This window comes from Malus sylvestris, chromosome 8 (genome assembly GCF_916048215.2).
Source record: "Malus sylvestris chromosome 8, drMalSylv7.2, whole genome shotgun sequence".
NCBI lineage: Eukaryota > Viridiplantae > Streptophyta > Magnoliopsida > Rosales > Rosaceae > Malus > Malus sylvestris.
In genome coordinates, this window is record NC_062267.1 from 17,361,981 (window position 1) to 17,377,277 (window position 15,297).

Consider the following 15,297-nt stretch of genomic DNA (forward strand, 5'->3'; position numbering starts at 1 on the left):
ACACAGCGTAAATGCACGAGAACAAGCCAATTAAGTCGCATAAATATGCTCCTATCAATAAACTCGCTGCGAGTAGTTGAGCAAAGCAGTTTAAGTAGTGCAAAATATAATCAGGCCATGAGGCAAGAGTTAGAGGATTTAAAGGAAGCTCGGCTTCATGCTTATAATTTATTGGTAGCACAGAAAAAGATCGCCGAACGAGCTTATAATCGACGGGTCCGACAAAAGGCGATTGGTGAAGTTAGTTTGGCAAACCATATTACCAGCAGAAATTAAAGAACCTAAATTTGGAAAATGGTCATCGAAATGGGAAGGACCGTTCATCATCTACAAAGTTCTCGGCAAGAGGGCATACCATCTTAAAGACCGAACCGATCTAATTCATAAACTACCAATCAATGGGAAATTTTTAAAGAAATATTGTCCAATCACTTGGGAGATACATGAATAAAAAGTTCATTTCATTAACTTTTCAAAAGGGCATACAAGTGAAGTTACAAAGAATTCCAACAGTTGATCACAAAAACCAAAATCCTAAGGAGATGAAGGAAGGAAGGCTTCTAGGGTTTGATAGGAGCATATTTATGCGACTTAGTTAGCTTGTTCTTGTGCATTTAGGTTGTTATTTCTTAGTTAAATTAGTATTTCAAGCCATTTCGTGTATTTGTAGGTCCAAAGGGTTAAAGAGGCAAAGAAGTGCATTTTGGAGCTTTTTGGAGCAGTTTTGAGCATGTAATGGATAACTTATGAATGGAGCAAGGGAGATGGATGAATTTGAAGATCAAAGGAGGCTTGGATTGAATAATGAGATGAAAGAAATGAAGAAATGAAAATGGAGAACAAAGAGTTCAGAATTGGAAGCCAAAGTGTCTAAAGTTGGAAGTTTCTATTCTTGACTTGGAAGTTTCCTCCTCACCTATGTTCTAGCCACAAAAGGGTTCCAAAATATGTTAGAACCTTTAATTACATGTTTTGGAAGTCCAAAACTTGCCCTAAAGTCGAAGCCGCACCACCCTAGGTCTTTTCCTTTTCTTGCCGCACAAAGGATCCTCTCCTTGCCTATTTTCTGACCTAAAACCATATTCCCTTTTCTTCAAACAAGAAGCCACACCTTCCTTCCCTTTTCTCTCTTAAATTCTGACCTTAAATACCTTTCCTATATTGTGCCGCATCTTTGTTACCTATTTCTCTATAATTTCTAATTCTTTCTTACCTATTCAATTGTGGGACAAATTAGTTAAGTATTTAAAACCCTTTTATGAACCCTAGCCGAGGGGGAGAACATTTTTATACCATCCTTAGCCGCATCATTCAACCATCCATCATTCTATACACTTAGCCGCACCCATACACAAGCAGAAACCATACACAAACATCCTTGTCGTAGCCCATCCACCCTAGACCACCTTCCTGACCCCTAAACACATCTCATACACTCCATCCACCTTTGTGCCGCAGCAAGAAGAAAGAACGAAGGACTCTTGGATGTTCAAGCTTGATTGTTGGAGCATTCTAGGTGTAATTCGTTCTATATTTACAATGTTTAATTTATTTTCCTTTCGTTTTGCTGTAAACATGAGTGGCTAAACCCCTCTTGGCTAGGAGTGATTACAAAACCATGATTATGTGTGCAATATGAGTTGATAAATTCCAGTTATGAATTCTTGATTCGTGAATGCAATTGGCTTAACTGTTTGATTGATAACTTATTTGTGTTTGTTGGTTGAAGGTCGACACTTAATTGGCATGCATAAATCTGAAGCTAGAATATAAGGGAGTTACACATAATCGTTACAAATTTATATTCATATGTAGTGAAGGTTGATAGTCACGATCGCGTTAAGTTTAATTCTTAGGATGAATGACATGATGTCATAGTTGCAAGTGCTTTGTCAATGCTTATGATTTTCATTTAACGTAATGATCTTTGATTGTATCTTTATTATGATGTCATGTATGGAACTTTTGAAGAATGCTTTGGGTTGTCAAATGATGTTATCCAATCCAATAATACAAGAAAAATCTGAGGGTTAACTAATGATGTCACGGTTAATTTAGGGCATTGTCGTTCATAATTCAATGAATAAGTAACTGGAAATTGATTCGTTTGAATACATGTCATGTGTGGAGAAAGAAACTCTAGCTAGCCTATCATCCATCTAATTCAACCAAATTCGTCCAAAATCTGTCTTAAGTTTTAGTTTCTTGTGTCAAAGTGTTTAAAATCTGTTTTGTTTGTGTTTTTGAGTGTTTTGAGTCAAGCCAAAACCCTAAATTAGTCCAAAGTTGTGTTTTGATAGGAGCATATTTATGCGACTTAGTTGGCTTGTTCTTAAGCATTTATGTTGTTTTTCTTTAGTTATTTTAGTGTTTAAAGTCATTTTCGTGCAATTTCAGGTTTAGAGACGAAGTATGCAAAGAAGTGCAAAATGGAGCATTTTAGAGCAAAATTGAGCTAGAATGGAGTGTATGCTAATGGAGCACAAGGAATGGACGAGTTTGAAGGTCAAAGAAGCTTAAGCAATGAAGAAATGAAAGTGAAGAACAAAGAATTCAGATTTGGAAACCAAAGTTTCTAAAGTTGGAAGTTTCTATTCTTGGAGGTTTCCATTTTCGAGAGTTTCTATTCTTGGTTTTGGGCTTTTAGATGACCTAAACCCTAATTCCTTGTGGACCCTAACCCTAGCCGCACCTAGGCCTCTAGAATATCTGATTTCCTTGCCTTGCAAGGCATTCTAGAAGGCCCATCTCTAAACCCTAACCCTAGCCGCACCTTAGGCCTTATTCCCACTAAAAATCTGATTGTTTTAACCTAATTTCTGGTGGATTTGGGCTTCTAGAAACCCTAATCTGATTGCTAGGGTTTTGAAGTGCCTATATATACTCATTAAACCCTTTTGGCCGGAGAGATCACCTCTCATACACAATCATTCACGCCAGAAATCTGCCCTTGCATTCTGCCGCACCTTCCCATCACCAAAATCCCAAAATTCTGCCCAAAAATCATCCCTAGCCGTACCCCCATCAACCCTAAACCTTTCCCTACCATTCCCCATCCATTCTACACCCTAAATACCACCCAAAACCTGTTCTAAACTTCTCTGCCGCAGCAAGGAGGAAAGGGAAATCATTGATGATCTTGCTGCCAAGTTGGAGCCTTCTAGGTGTTTTCTTTCTTTGGGTTTTAATTTCTGAATTTATGTATCTTTGCTTTGCGAGTATGAGGAACTAAACCCCCCTTGGCTAGGGGGGGGATTCGAAACCATGTTTATGCTTGCTATATGATTTGATTACTTCTAATTGCGTTTCATAAGTTGTGATTTCAATTTGCATATCTATGTGAATTAAAACTTATTCTTGTATGTTGATTGAGGGTCGACACTTAGTTTGCATGCATGAATTTGATGCTAGGATAAAAGGGAATTTCACCTAATCGTTATGAACTTATATTCACAAGTAGTAAAGGTTGTTGATCACAATCGTGTTAAGTAAATTCTTGGCATAAGTTTCATGCAATTCATAGTAACAAGTGCTTCGTCAATGCTTATGGTTTTCATAGAACTTAATGATTCTTGCTTGTATCTCTATTATGCAATCATGTAGGGGACTTGTGGGGAATGTGATGTGAAATATATAAGCACTCAAATTAAACCCTCTTTTTATCAATTGTAGCAATGTATGTAAGTAGGGATCGTTCTAGACCGGGGATTAGGAGGGATTGCAAAATCACTTGGAATTGACTCAAATACGTAAAAACAAGTTTAAAAATACTAAACTAGACTCAAAGAATGCAAAACTAAACCTTAAAACACCAAAACAAACCAAAAGACTCAAAACAGCCCCAAAACACTCAAAACTGCCTTAAAAACACAATCTGGGCAGTTTTGGACACTAAGCACCAAATTGGACGAATTTGGGTTTTAACTTGAATCAAAACACTTAAAAACACAAAGTAAAACACTTACTAACTAATTTGACACTTTAAAACAAAGGGGGATTGGTTTTGGACGAATTTAAAAACAAAACAAACTTTGTAAATTAGAACAGATTGTAAAAACGAAATTGATTTAAATGGGTGGATGGAAGGCTAGCTAAGGGGTTCATCTCCACACATATTATACTTGCACATAAAACGATTTCCAATTGCTTTTCAATAAACCATGAACTCTCAACGCCCCAAGTTAATTAGGTCCGCTTAAATTAACCTTCAGATTTTCCTAACGTTATTGAATTGGATGATTGCATACGACAACCCAAAACATTCCCCACAAGTCCCCTACATGATTGCATAATAGAGATACAAGCAAGAATCATTAAGTTCTATGAAAACCATAAGCATTGACGAAGCACTTGTTACTATGAGGTGCATGAAACTTATGCCAAGAATTTACTTAACGCGATTGAGATCATCAACCTTTACTACTTGTGAATATAAGTCCATAACGATTAGGTGAAATTTCCTTATATCCTAGCATTCAATTTATGCATGATAATTAAGCGTGCACTCTCAACCAACACACACAAATCAATGTAATTTACGTAGATAAGTAAATTGAATTCACAACTTATGAAACGCAATTAGACGTAATCAAATCATAACGCAAGCATAAACATGTATTTCGAATCCCCCCCTAGCCAAGGGGGGGTTTAGTTCCTCATACGCACAAAACAAAGAGTAATAAGTTTAAACATTGAAATTAAAGGAAAGGAAACACCTAGAAATTCCAACGGCGTGAACTTGAATTGCATGAACTTCCAAGCTTCTTTCTCCTCCTCCTTGGTGCGGCAAAGGACTTTGGACAGGTTCTTTGGGGTTATGGATGGTGGAGAAGGGTTATGGATGGATGTAGTAGTGTTTAGGGGAAGGGGATGGTGCGGCAAAGGTGTGGAGAAGTATTTGGACGAATTTGTAGAGTGAATGAATTTGTATGAGAGGTCGTTTCTTAAAGGGTGCAGCAATGAGTTGTATATATAGGCAGAAAATCCCTCTCCTAGGTAGCAAAGGACAAGGTTTAAAAGACCTAAACTGCATAGGATAATAACATACAATCCTACTAGGAAAACAAGTCAAAAACCCAAAAGGAATGGGAGATAAGGTGCAGCACAAAGAGTGTGAAATGATAAGGCTTCTAGAAACCAAAATCCCAAGGGAAATAGGGTAGAAAATTCGGCACAAAGGCTAGGGTTCTAGAAGATAATGCAAGGCAGATTTTTAGGGGCTTCTAGAAAGCTTCTAGGCGCCATTTATGTAGGATAAGATTAGGTCTTCTAGAAATCCCATTTTAAGCATCTTAATCTAGTTAGAAACCCTCCTAAGTGGCTGGAATGTGGATAGTTTAGGATTAGGATAAGGTTGGTTTGGATAAGATAAGCTAAGATAAGGTTATGGATGAGGTTTTGGATAAGGTTCCTTATCTTGAGCTGATTTTTGACTTTAACTCTTCTTCTTCACATAGGAACCCTTGCTTGAGTAGGAAACTTCATTCGTCTAGGAATCCATCTTCAATTAGGACTCCTACATTGATTAGGAATCCTTCTTCATTTAGGAATCCTTCGTTTAAGCCCTTTCCTACTTCAACTAGGAAACTTTGTATCTTCAATTCTTCAACTTTGAAATGCCTTCCTAGCTTCATCAATCCTTCAAATTCGTCCACCCCTTGTGCTTCGTATGCATGAACTCCATTTTAGCCCACTTTTGCTCCAAAAGGCTCCAAAATGCATCCTTTGTCCTTAGAACCTGAAAACACATAAAACTAGCTTAAAAGACTACTTTACTAAGGAAAAACACTATAAATGCACAAGAACAAGATAAACTAAGGCGCATAAATATGCTCCTATCAGAATGCTTTGGGTTGTCGTATGCAATCATCCAATTCAATAACGTTAGGAAAATCTGAAGGTTAATTTAAGCGGACCTAATTAACTTGGGGCATTGAGAATTCATGGGTTATTGAAAAGCAATTGGAAATCGTTTTGAATGCAAGTATAACATGTGTGGAGATGAACCCCTTAGCTAGCTTTCTATCCATTCAATTCAATCAAATTCGTTTTAAAATCTGTTTTGATTTACAAGTTTATGTTTTGTTTTCAATTTCGTAAAAACCAAATCCCCCTTTGTTTTCAAGTGTCAAATTAGTTAGAGAGTGTGTTAGTTTGTGTTTTTAAGTGTTTTGAGTCAAGTTAAAACCTATTTTCGTCAAAATCTTGTTTAGAGTTCAAAACTGCCCAGAAAGTGGTTTTAAGGCAGTTTTGAGTGTTTTTGTGTTATTTTGAGTCTTTTGGTTTGTTTTGGTGTTTTAAGTTATAGTTTTACATTCTTTGAGTCTAGTTTAGTGTTTTAAACTTTGTTTTTACGTTTTTGAGTCAGTTTTCAAGTGATTTAGCAATCCCTCCTAATCCCCGGCCTAGAACGATCCCTACTTACATACTTACTACAATTGATAAAAAGAGGGTTAATTTGAGTGCTAGTTAATATCATATCATGTTTAGAGTCAGAAACTGCCTAGTTGGTGTTTTTAGGCAGTTTTGAGTGTTTTTAAGTTGTTTTGAGTCTTGTGAACCTGTTTTGAGTCCTTTGAGTCTATTCAAACGTTTTTAACTTTGTTTTTATGTTTTTGAGTTAGTTAGAGGTTTTTAGCAAGCCCCTCATAATCCCTGGTTTAGAACGATCCTTACTTGCATTTATACTACAATTTGACAACAAAAGGGTTTACTTTGAGTGTGCTTAACTTTTATCACATCAGGATTGCCTTCAATTCTAACCACCTTACTTCGCCCATTGTAACCTTAGCTTACCAAGTCCTCTTATCCATCTTCAACTGCTCGATCCGCTTCCTCCCAGATTCATATTCTGTCAAACAAGGTTTGCTTGATTCAAAGTCCTTTGCAAGTTTAGAAGCAACTGCCGACCTTCAAACCCAGAGAACTTAGTGGCCGAGCCCAGTGTTTAAGAGAGCCTCTTAATTCACTTGGCCGATGAAGGCTATCTACATTTGATGGCCACTGAGGCGGCCAAGAAATATAAATAACACCCTTCGGGGCATAAAATTGTCAGTGAAATGAATGATCATGCACCTAGCATTTTAATGTTTACTCTTGGTTTAGAAATCAGAAAGTTATTGAAAGGATGATGAAGGTTCTTATGAAGGTCGAAGTAACCTTATGTGGAGGAATGCCAAGATTCTGGTCTTGTGGGTGAATTGGTGTCTCTGCCGTCGCTTTCGTTTTGACAAGAGGTACTGCTTTATGCCCTGCGTTTGTCTCAGCAGTAGTGATAGGAGCATATTTATGCGACTTAGTTAGCTTGGTTTCTGATAGGAGCATATTTATGCAACTTAGTTAGCTTGTTCTTGTGCATTTATGTTGTTTTTCTTTAGTTATTTTAGTGTTTAAAGTCATTTTAGTGCAATTTCAGGTTTATATGGCTAATATGGCAAAGAAGTGCATTTGGAGCCTTTTTGGAGCAAAATTGGGCTTGGAATGGATGACACATGCTTGGAGTTAAAGGAATGGACAAAATTGAAGATCAAAGGAGGCTAGGAATGAATAATGAATGAAGAAATGAAAATGAAGAACAAAGAGTTCAGAATTGAAAACCAAAGTTTCTAAAGTTGGAAGTTGCTATTCTTGGAGGTTTCCATTCTTGAAAGTTTCTATTCTTGAATTGGAAGTTTCCTAATCCCTTTTCAGCTTTGTTCTAAGCCCATGCCGTACCCTAGGGCCCTAATCCTTTATTTTCTACTAAGTTTAAACCCTAATCCATCTACCCTAGGGTTGTGCCGCACCTAGTGTTCTAAAAGCCTAAAAAATCTACATAAAACCCTAATTCTTTTCTCCCTTGGATGGGCCAAGCCTTTTATCTCCAAAACCCTAACCCTTTCCCATCAGATTTTGTGGAAACCCTAGCCTATAAATAGATGTTTTAAAGCCTAAATTCGGCACCACCTCCCTCCCATTCAGAAATACATCCAGCCGCATCCTCTCCACCATTCTACACCATTCTACATCCCTTTCCACCACCATACATCCTTGCCGCAACCCCCATTCAACCTAAACCTATTTCTGACTCTTTCATACGTCCATAACCATCCATAGACTCTTGTGCCGCAACAAGGTGGGGAAGAAGAAGGCCCTTGGCGTTTCATGCTTGCAGATTGGAGCGTTTTAGGTGTACTTCGTTCTTGTTTTCAATGTTTATTTTGTTATTACTTTCTGATTTTGCTGTAATCATGAGTGGCTAAACCTCTAATTAGTTAGGGGGAAGTTTGAAGCCATGAACATGCTTGAGATATGAATTGATTTCGTCCAACTGTGATTTGTTAAGTTGTGATTGCAATTCAATTATCTATTTCATTCATAACTGATTCTTGTATGTTTATTGAGGATGCATACTTAGTTTTCATATATGAATTAGATGCTAGAATATAAATGAGTTTCACCTAATCGTTACAAGTTTATATTCATTAGTAGTGAAGGCTGCTTATCACAATCGCGTTAATTGAATTCTTGGCAAACGTATCATGCATTCATAGTTACAATTGCCTCGTCAACACTTATGATTTTCATGAAACGTAATGATCTCTTATTGTATCTGATGCGAAATAGATAAGCACACAAATTAAACCCTCTTTTGTCAAATTGTAGTAGAGATGTAAGTAGGGATCGTTCTAGACCGGGGATTAGGAGGGATTGCTAAACACTTGGAAACTGACTTAAAAACTCAAAAACAAAGTTTAAAACACTAAACTAGACTTAAAGAATGCAAAACTAAAGTTTAAAACACGTAAACAACCCTAAAACTCAAAACAGCAACTAGAAGGCTCAAAACTGCCTAAAAACCACTTTCTGGGCAGTTTTGAGCACCTACACTAATTTGGACGAAATTTGATGAAAACTTGAATCAAAATACCTGGAAACACAAATCAAAACATATTCTAACTAATCTAAGACTTCAAAGTAAAAGGGGATTTAGTTTTGGACAGAAATTGAAAACAAAACAGAAACTTTAATTAACACAGATTGTAAAAACGACTTTGGTGAAAGGGATGGATAAAAGGCTAGTTAGGAGGTTCTTCTCCACACATGTCACACTTGCAAACAACACGATTTTCAGTTGTTCTTCCAATAAATTATAAATACTCAACGCCCCAGATTAACCGTGAATTGCACTAATTAACCCTCAGTTTTTCCACAAGTTATTAAGTTGGATGATTGCATACGACAACCCAAAACATTCCCTACAAGTTCCCTACATGAATTGCATAATAGAGATACAAGCAAGAATCATTACGTTCTATGAAAAACATAAGCATTGACGAAGCATTTGTTACAATGAATTGCATGAAACTTATGCTAAGAGTTCATTCAACGCGATCGTTTTCAAGCGATCTTCACTACTTGTGATTATAAGATTGTAACTATTAGGTGAAACTCCCTCATAATCTAGCATCATATTCATGCATGAAAGTTAAGCGTGCACTCTCAATCAACATACATAAATAAGTATCAATCAAATAGATGAACGAATTGAATCCATAACTCAAGAAATAACAACTGAATGTAATCGAATCAAATTGCAAGCATATACATGGTTTCGAATCACCCCCCAACTAAGGGGGTTTAGTTCCTCATACTCACAACACAAAGTTTATTGAATTGAAACATCGAAGACATAAGAAAGATTACACCTAAAATGCCAAAGAAGTCCACTTTGAAATCTGCACAGAAAGCTCCTCTTTCTTCTTCTCCTTGCTGCGGCAGTGAGGGTTTAGGGCTGTTTGGGTAGTTTTGGATGATTTTGAATGAGGAAGAATGGTGGAAAAATGTCTAGGCTGGGTGTAGGGCACGGCTAGGAAGGTTTGGGGTCAGAAAATATGGAGTTGGGTGAAGGTTGGGCTCGGCAAAGGTGAGGGACAGGTTCTGGCGTGAATGGAGTTTTCTGGATGTGTTTTTGGGTTTTTGAAAGGTAGATAGGATAGTATGGTGGTGCGGCAAGGTGTGGGAATGGTTTATGGAGGTGGAGAATGATGTATGGATGTGTGGAATGGTGCTGGAATCGATGGAAGCTGCGGCAAAAGGTGGGAAAGGTTGCTGGAATGGGTGGTGGCTGCGGCAAGGAAGGGATTAGGGTGATGGTGAATTTCTGATTTTTTGTAGAGGGGAAGAGTAATGCGGCTAGGTGTAGAAACTGAATATATATGCACTTAAAAACCCTAACAAATCAGATTAGGGTTTCTAGAAACCCAAATCCACCAGAAAAATAAGTTAAACAATCAGAAATTTGGTGAGAAAAAGGGCCTAGGGTGCGGCAAGGAGTGGGCTAGGGTTTAACATGGCAGATTTTAGATGATTAGGCCCTAGGGTTCGGCATGGGTTGAAGGTCCACAAGGAAATTTGGGTTTAGGTCAACTAAAAGCCCAACGCCAAGAATAGAAACTCTCGAAAATGGAAACCTCCAAGAATAGAAACTTCCAACTTTTAGAAACTTTGGTTGCCAATTCCGATTTAGGAAAGATCGACCCAAAATGGAAACTTTTAGGCTTAGCTTTCCTACTTCAAGTAGGAAACCTCAAATCATCAACTCTTCAATTCCATCCCAACCTTGCGTTCCAAGCATGTCCTTTTCAATTCAAGCTCACTTTTTGCTCCAAAAGCTCCAAATTGCATCATTTCATGTAATACGTCCGCTAAACCTGAAAACACAAGAAAGTAGCTTAAAAGACTACTTTAACGAAGAAAACATAACAAAGATGCATAAGAACTAGCTAACTAAGGCGCATAAATATGCTCCTATCAGTATCTCTATTATGCATTCATGTAGGGGACTTTTAGGGAATGATTTGGGTTGTTGCATGCATTCATCCAATCCAATGAGTAAAGGAAAATCTGAGGGTTAATTTGTGCATCACGGTTAATCTGGGTGTTGAGTATCATAATCTATTGAAAAGCAATTGGAGATCGATTCATGTTCAAGTGTGTCATGTGTGGAGAACGGACCTCTAACTAATCCATCCATCATCTTATTCATCAAATTTCATTTTATAATCTGCCTAACTTTATAACTTGTTTGTTTGTTTCAAATTCGTCCAATTCAAAACCCCCTCTTTTACTTTCTTGTTTCAAAGTGCTCAATTTAGGTTTTGTTTATGTTTTTGAGTGTTTTGGTTCAAACCAAAACACTAAATTCGTCCAAAATTGTGTTAAGGTCAAAATCTGCCCAGATTGTGTTTTTAGGCAGTTTTGAGTGTTTCTAAGCTGTTTTGAGTCTTTTGAACTTGTTTTGAGTCCCTTTAATCTATTCAAACGTTTTTAACTTTGTTTTTATGTTTTTGAGTCAGTTTAGAGGTTTTAGCAAGCCCTTCTAATCCCCGGTTTAGAACGATCCCTACTTGTATTTATACTATGATTTGACAACAAGAGGGTTTAATTTGTGTGCTTAACTTTTATCACACCAAATTTTGGCGCCGTTGCCGGGGATTAGCAACTTTGCTAATCCCTCGTTATTTCTTTTTGTTTATTTTCGTTTGTTTCTGTTTTTAGTTGCTGATTTGTTTTGTTTTCTTGTTTTTAGGTACTAGTGTATGACTCGAAGTTCTCAGCCTATTCGTGAGCACATCTTTGACTTTGACGACGATTTTGAGAGGACTTTGAGAAGGAAGAGGAATCAACAAGCATCTAATCCACCTAACCTTGAACCTGAGTTTGAAGAACGAGTAGTAGAGGAGGAAGAAACCCCCACGGCACAGGTTGTGGAGGAAGAGCCAAACATGGCTGTGGACAATCGAACGATCAAAGAACTTTTTGCCTCGGGTGTGGACAATGCCGCACCTCTATGCATCCAATACCCCGCGGCAGCCCAAGGAAAGATGGAAGAATTCGAATTAAAGTCAAGCTTGTTGCATCACATTCTGAAGTACCATGGACTGTCCATGGAGGATCCGAACAAGCACTTGAAGGAGTTTGAAGTAGTTTGTTTGAGCATGACCCCGGTGAATGTAGATGGCAACATCTTGAAGATGAAGGCTTTTCCATTCTCTTTAATGGACAAAGCTAAAGATTGGTTGGACGAACTAGCACCTGGGACGGTTACATCTTAGGAGAGTATGAAACGAGCGTTCTTGGAAAAGTTTTTCCCAACTTCAAGAGTCATTCTCTTGAGGAAACAGATTAGCGGGATCCAACAAAATCAAGGTGAATCGTTTCCCACTTATTATGAACGTTTTAAAACTCTTGTTGCTTCATGTCCACATCACCAAATGAAAGAGGAGCTGCTCATTCAATACTTCTACGAAGGACTCCTCCCCATTGAACGTCAAATGTTAGATGCCTCGGCGGGTGGTGCATTGGTTGACTGATAGGAGCATATTTATGCGACTTAATTGGCTTGTTCTCGTGCATTTACGTTGTGTTTCCTTAGTTATTTTAGTGTTTAAAGTCACTTTTCGTGTGTTTTCAGATTCTAAGGTCAAAGGATGCAAGAAGATGTAGTTTGGAGCCTTTTGAAGCAAAATTGAGCTTGGAATGGTTATCACATGTTTGGAGCAAAAGGAATGGACGTAATTGAAGATGTGAAGAAGTTAGGATTCTTAATCAACGAAGGATTCCTAATTGAAGATGGATTCCTAATCACATGAGGATTCCTAGAAGAGCAAGGATTCCTACTCCAACAAGGATTCCTACTTGAAGTAGGAAAGTTAAGCCAAGGTTTCCTACTTTGGTTTGATTTTTCCTAAATGTCCCTAAAGTTCCAGCAATTATGAAGACTCCCTAAGCATTCTAGGACACAAAAAAAAACCCTTGAACCCTTATTGACCCCTTGCCGCACTCCCTTGCCCTTCCCTCTTCCTTGCCGTGCAAGGGAGAGTGCTCTTTCCTATTTCCTTGCCTTAAATCACTTTCCTAATCCATTCTAATCCCATGCCGCACCCTTTACCTATTTTCTTTTAGTTTTCTGATTTATTTCCTTAATTCTAGAAGCTTTAAACTTAATTCCTGATTACCTAATTAACCTAGGGTTTGAATTCCTGAAATCCCCTTTAAATAAACATCCTTGTGCAGCCACAAATCATCCATAGACTCACCATTCACGCCAGAAATCACATACCACCTCTAGCCTCACCATTCTATCACCATTCACCCTAATTTCTGCCCAAAAACCACCCTAGCCGACCCTACATCTATCCTAACCTCAATTCCATCCTTCTACATCATCCACAACTCCCCAAATTCAACCCCAATCCCTGTGCCGCAGCAAAGGAGAGGAAGAAGAAGTACTTGAAGATTCTAGCTGTTTAACATCGAATCGTTGGAATATTTAGGTGTTCTCTTTCTTATATTTACAATGTATAAATCTGTTTTCCTTTGTTTTGTGAACATGAGGAACTAAGCCTTTTTAGCTAGGGGGTTATTCGATACCATGATTATGCTTGCAAGATGAATTGATTACGTCTAATTGTTATTTCATGAATTGTGAATGCAATTTGCTTAACTGTTTGATTGATGACTTATTTTGTGTGTTAATTAAGGTGGCCAACTTAGTTTTCATGCAGGAATTTGAAGCTAAAACATAAGGAAGTTTCACCTAATAGTTACAACCTTATGTTTGCAAGTAGTGGAGGTCGCTTATAAACGATCGTGTTAAGTGAATTCTTGGCAAACGTTTCATGATTTTCATAGTAACAATTGCCTCGTCAATGCTTATAGTTTTCATGAAGCTTAATGATCTTTGATTGTATCTTTATTGTGCTTTTCACGTAAGGAACTTTTAGAGAATGTTTTGAGTTGTTGCATGTGCATTCCCATCCAATTCAATATCGTAAGGAAGACTTGAAGGTTAAAAAAGTGCTCTCACAGTTAACCTAGGGCATTGAGATTCATAGTTTATTGAAAGAAGCAATTGGAAATCAATTTGAATGCAAGTGTTTCATGTGTGGAGAAGATCCCCCTAGTTACCCCATATCTCATCAAATCACCTAATTTTGTCTAAGAATCTGTTTTCATTGTTCTTGTCTTAATTTAATTATTTTCGTCCAAAATCAACCCCACCTTATTTCTTTGAGTCATATTAACTAGAACTTAGAATATGTTTTTAGGTGTTTTAGGTCATTAGAAAACCAAAATTCGTCCAAGTTGTGTTAGAGTCCCAAAACTGCCCAGAAAGTGGTTTTTAGGCAGTTTTGAGTGTTTGTTTACTGTTTTGAGTCTTTTGGTTTGTTTTAGTGTTTTAGAGTTTAGTTTTGCATTCTTTGAGTCTAGTTTAGTATTTTAAACTTTGTTTTACAGATTTGAGTCAGTTTAGAGTGTTTTAGCAATCCCTCCTAATCCCCGGTTTAAGAACGATCCCTACTTATCCATACTACAATTGTCAACAAGAGGGTTAATTTGTGTGTTTAGTTATTTTACGCATCATTGACATGACTCCGGTGGCTGCGAAGACTCTAATTGCAAACCGAGCACTCAATGCACAACAATATGAGGGTGTTGGACAAAGAGAAAGCCCACGGCAACAGAGTGTGAATGAGGTAAGTGCTATCTCTGAAATTCAATCACAATTAGCTAATCTTACCTCTCTTGTGTCTCAGGTTGTAATTGGGTCAAAACCACAAGAAAATCAAGTTTGCACCGTGTGCTCCATTCAAGGGCATCCATCCGAGAAGTGCCCTCAATTGGTTGAGAATGGAGGATGGGAAACCCTCAATGCCGTGGGTTTTTAAGGCCACAATCAGCAACATCCCCTACTCCAACACTTACAATCCGGGGTGGAGAGATAATCCGAATTTCAAGTGCAGAGAACCACAACAACCTGCCCAACAAGGGGGATTTCGGACACAACTCCCTGGAATGTATCAAAGGCCATACACACCCACTCAAGTCCAACCACAATCTGCCTAAACCAATTCAGGTACATCCATGGATAATGATCAAATTTTTCAATTACTAACTTCTTTGGTGCAAGGGTGATGCGGAATAGATAAGCACACAAATTAAACCCTCTTTTTGTCAAATTGTAGCAAAGATGTAAGTAGGGATCGTTCTAAACCGGGGATTAGGAGGGATTGCTAAACACGTGGAAACTGACTTAAAACTCAAAAACAAAGTTTAAAAACCCTAACTTAGACTCAAAGAATGCAAAAGTAAAGGTTAAAACACTTAAACGAACCTAAAACTCAAAACAGCAACTAGAAGGCTCAAAACTGCCTAAAAACCACTTTCTGGGCAGTTTTGAGCACCTACACTAATTTGGACGAAATTTGATGAAAACTTGAATCAAAATACTTAGAAACACAAATCAAAACACTT